A 5,400-nucleotide genomic window follows, 5' to 3' on the forward strand; every position below is an offset into this window, starting at 1 on the left:
CCCCCCCCCCCCCCCATGTGCTCCCATTAGCAGATCCTTGGATTTACTGTTACATGATCACGGTGTTTCAGAAAGGAGCATTTGTGCTAAAACAATGTATGGTAGTTCTTCTTTCGGTACGGTTGATATTAAGGAACCGCTCACAATCGTAATAGGTATGCGTGGAGTGTCACCTTTAATATAGACATCTGCAGTGCGTGCACATTTTAATTGAATTAAGCATGTACAGCTATGACTACAAAATTGAAGAGTGAGGCAGCTCCTAGATGAGGCTGCCAAGCAGGGGGACTGTACACAAGGACAGTATTTTGTGGGAAGACCTTGTATTAAGGTGAGGGAATAGAGTTGTTCCTCAAAATGCTTTTGGAAATTTCAGATGTGGCTAAAATCAGCAGTTAGAATTAAACCAATTGATAATTAAATTGGAGAAAATTCTCCCTTCCTGCTGGTGTCTTCAAGCTATCTGAAGAAGGATGAAGAGCCATTCTCCCTTCCAAAGTGCAATGAGAGGGCCAGCAAAGGGGAGTTTCCTTCTGCTCCTTTCCCTGTCCTCAGCTGGTGCAGGGTTGGTTCACTTTCCCCCTTCCCTATCAGATTGTGATGGCCAGTTCTCTTATCCCCTCCTTGGGGAGGGCGGTGTTTGTTTGGTGCTTTTCAGAGGTGCTTGATACTCCACTTGCTGTGATTTGTGTATGCTACTTGGGTATGTTGGAGCAGCAGGAGCCTGTTGGTCATGTCCTTTGGGTGGTGGGGAGCAGACGAATGGTGATATGTTGCACTGGCTCATTCCACTCTGTAGATAGTGTCCAAGTCATGCAAAAGCAGGTAGCAAGCCCTGTTAATTGATAAGCAAACTACTGAAATGATTTGAGGTTTGTTAGGCTTGCTTACTTCATTGGCTGCATGCTTGTGGATGCTGTTTTGATTAAAAAAATCTTTATTTCACCACCTTTTTTCCCCTATATATCTTTTATAATGTTGGGAGGGCCATATCTGTCCTTTGGTGGGACAGATGTATAATTTCATAAGTTAATATGGAAATAATATGAAAAATTAGCCAATTAAAGACAGTTTACAAAGATTGAAAATATCATTGCTTACGTTACAGTTGTCCTGTTTGACAGTGCTGTGTAATTTGTCTGTCTGATACAACAGGCTTGGTATGTTACAAAACGTACTGAGATACGCCTATAAAAAGCAACGGGTTGGAAGGTCACGTTTGAGGTATTAGCTGCTTGTTTTAATTTTTATTTGCTGTTTAAGCACTTCCCAGATGGTACTTCATGGGGAGATACCATTGGAATAGTGCTAAATTGGGGGTATTTTCTATCAGCAAATTATTTTAACCAACATCTTCAATCTAGCAAAGCACTGTTATTCATAAAGAGATTGTTCAGATTACAAATAGCTGGATAATGAATGGGCTTCTGTAAAGAAACTGTGCTATATTTTGTAAGTATTTAAAAAAAAAATCTAACTTCAAACCCGATAATCCAAATGAAGAGTAAGTAGTACAGGTCAAGAAGAACTCATGGAGCTCCATAAAGTAGATCACACGCTGAAATATTTATCAGGAAAAGTTAAACATGCTAAGATTCCCTGAATCAAAGTAAACGGTTCCCATTCTGGATGGTCAAAGACATTTTAAAAATAATTTTTGCTTGCCTGTATACTGGACTTTTTAACATTTCATTGGTTGAATTCTAATTTATACACCACAGCATCTGAACACAGAAATAGGAAACGACTGACCAAATTTAAGCTTGCTTCTGAATTCTCCCCATGTGTGCAGAAGGAAAGGATATACTATATCCTCCGAGCTGGTGGAGTTGAAATCAGAGTTTTTGTTTTCTTAATGTATATGGAATATTAAGTTGCCTGAAATATCTCTCATTCTTGTTCCATAACTTCATATGCTGAAGAGTGTTTCACTACAGGAAAGCCATGTAGATATATATATCTTTTTTTTAAAAAGCTCATATTTAAAATTTGACACTTGGCTGCTGATGGCCCTAGCCTTGTTGAAAGGCTGCCGTTTATGCGACAAGCTGTATGGGGAGCCCAATTATTCACCATGGGAATCTATTATACTGAGGTTTAGAACAAATTGGATATAGTTTACTCTTATTTTTGCTATGCAAGTCCTTTTTGTGCCTATGCAGTTTAAAATGGCCCACATCCTAAGTATGGACAGGATTTATGATGTGATCTGTAAGACAATATGCCTGTGGAATCTTAATGATTCTACAGATATTGCATCTGGCTCAATGGACAGAGGCTTTATCGTTACATTAGGATTGTGATTGTTCTTTCTATTGGCATTGTATCCAGACTGAAGGAGCCGTGCACCTTACACAATGCAGATAGCCTTTTTAATATCTTACATATTTGCATTAGAATGGTTGCATAAATACTGTAGCACATCTTGGTTCACGCTTTCGCTGCCTTGGCTGCTGGCATTTCAAATAGAGCCTCGATGTTAACACAGATTTGTTCCTGGCTGGCACCGTTTCAGAAGGGGGTTCTGAGGCACATCATTGTTAAGTGGTGAAGTCTGTTTGTGATGAGGTACAGTGTTCACTTATCCATGTTCCAGTCTCCCACCCTTTCTGCCCACATGTTGATACAGGCAGTTGGAGATGAAACAACTTAAAAAAAGCATAAGCTGCTCTCATCACCAGCTATTTACAAAGCTTCTTAATATTTGAGGTTGCAAAACTGATAGATGCTTGGGACCCAGCCTTGCATTCCCCACGTGCACAAAACTCCTGTAGATTTCTGTGGAATATTGGGTGTATAAAGAATGCAGAATCCAGTCCCCTTGTTGTTTTAGGGAGACAGCCAAAATGGTCTGTGACTCGTGACAAATCTTACTAAACACTGCCTGAGGGTTTATTTATTTGTTTTTTAAAATTTTTTTTAAGTATTTGTGGGCTGATATAACTAAACAGAGGCATCTTTTATGAGAACCATAAGGGACAGATGCTCTTCCAGGTAGAGAACTATAATTACTTCTGTGTATTGTGAGGTGACTTTTCGAAGCTGGTAAATGTTGTTAATAAGCATGCCAGTTACCTGTCTCTTTTGATTAGCAGTTGCATTGTGATTTTTTTTTTTTTTTTCCCCACCAGCATAAAATGCCATATTTTGTCAAGGTTTCAATTGAATAGAATATAGTACCTTTAAAATTTCTTTTCTAGTGATACAGAAAAAGGATGACATGGAAAGCAGCTACCTATTGTTTTGACGACTTGTGTATAATTAGGAGTCAGCCTTGCACTGTTTTCGTGGAATGATGTAAACACCACCCAAAAAGGATAGGCATGTTGCATCAGATGACCATTTCCAGTTTCCTAGTGTCTAATGTTAGCAAATGGGGACGCTTAAAATATAAGAACACCTTGAATTATGTTCCAAGGCGATAATAAATAGTTAATATAAGGATTGGTTCTTTTGTTGGAAGTTATGTTGTGCAGCTGTAATAATTTCAATCTCTCTCACACTGAAGTGACAAATCATGCAAGGAATCATAAACTGTCTTTCAGCCTACGTGTCATTATAAATCCTCGTGGTAGTGTCCTGAATAATGCTACCAACAGTGTGGCAGATATTACTAGAGTATTGGTTTTTTTAACAGTATTTATGATGGTGAAAGCTTGAAGTGTGAGTATCAGGACTGTAAAAATAAATAAGCTTTGTGGTGAAAGCCATACAATTAAAAACCTTTAGCAAAGGAATAAAAATAATCTTGCATCTGACAGACCTGAGAAACTTTAGCTAAAATTGCATATAAAGTGTCGAAGCAGGATTTTAATGATCTCTGGAGAGTAACAAACATAACCTTGATGTGTTGTGTCTTCAGGAGCATTGCAAAATGAGGGCAGCTTTTCCACTGGATTTTCAGATGATTATTTTTAGGCTCTCTGTTCACACATTCTAATCTGCATTGTTGCTGCTAGAAATTAAACGATTTCTTTTCATGACAGTTTGAATGTTTAGAAAAACCTTTGTGCATGGGAAACTTTAAAAAAAGGTGAATATGTTTGCTGGTGAAAGGTTACCTGACTGGCAGTACTAGAGATTGTAGCGCTCTGTTTATCTGCAAACATGATGCATCATGGATCATAGCTCCTGGGGTTGCAGCTTCTTCCCTGCTCCATTGTCCAGACACACTAATATTGACAAATAGGGGATTTGGGGCTCTGTTTTCTTTTTAGTCTGTGGCTTCTCTGCTGTCACTGCCAATAAGGGTGATCACTCAAATTCTGGTCTTTGAGCTATCTAGTCTCCCATACATACGGTTTTCACATTTGTTTCTTTGTCTGTGTTTTTTGGTGGTGGTGGTTTTGATTATGCCTGTATTGGTTGAGGTAGAAACATTCACATTATCTTAAAAATCCAGGCCAAGCTTTCTTGAAAAATTATTTTTAATTTCCTTGTAACAAAGAGCTTGCACAGGATAGTCTAGTTCTTTTAAGAAGAGAAAGTAATTTCAGGTGTCATTGTAATTTAAAGCAGGGAGGCTAGTTAATAGATTTGTAAATACTTGTCTAATGCTATCTGTGCATTGCAAATGCAGGTGTTGTGTAATGTGTATGGAGTACCTTAGATGAATTAATATTCTTAATTGAGTCGTAGGACTCTTTCTTCGTTTTCTTCTTTGCTTCTCGGCCTTTCGTGGGCTAAGATCAAATGTACCTATATTTCCTTTGTAAAAATCCTGTATTTTTAAGGAAGAAATCCTTTCATTGGCCCTGATGGCGAGAGTTCAAATTAGTAATTTTAAGAGGCTCGCTGCTTTCCGTGCAAGAAATCTTGTATCTGTGTAGTTGTGGATTTTGTGTTTTTTAGGGGGTTTAAAAAATATATTTTCCCACTGTGACTTGAATCAACTGCAGTCGAAAAGCAGAACCGTGCATGTGTTTCTTTTTAATCCTAAAGGATTATGATGTTGAGGGGAATCTTCCTTCAGATGTCTGTAAACATGACATTCTGATGGGAAGTTTGCTGGTTACAGAGAGTTCCCTGAATGTAGCAGGGAGGACTTGACTTCACTGCCAAACTATGTGGCTCTTGTAAAAGCTTGGAGGCATCAGGTGGTTTAATATGTAAACAGAGGGCCAGAGCCGGCTTAAATAGGTCTTCATAAAAATAAACAATGCAAAAAAAGTGACCTTCTAAACGAGGAAGTAAAGGGCTCCCTGAAGAGCTGTGCGTAGAAGTACTCCTGGAAAATGCTGATCATAGCTGAATACAAGGGACTTGCCTTGAAAATTCAGTCCTGTATCACAGTATTTAGAGGACATTTGTTTTTATTTACAGCTGCTTATTGGGGACAGATTGTGCAATCAGTACAGATTAAAAAGCAAGAAAAATGCCAGAAAAATATACAGAATGATG

Source organism: Gavialis gangeticus, unplaced genomic scaffold (assembly GCF_001723915.1).
Source record: "Gavialis gangeticus isolate Ggan-Ray unplaced genomic scaffold, GavGan_comp1, whole genome shotgun sequence".
NCBI lineage: Eukaryota > Metazoa > Chordata > Crocodylia > Gavialidae > Gavialis > Gavialis gangeticus.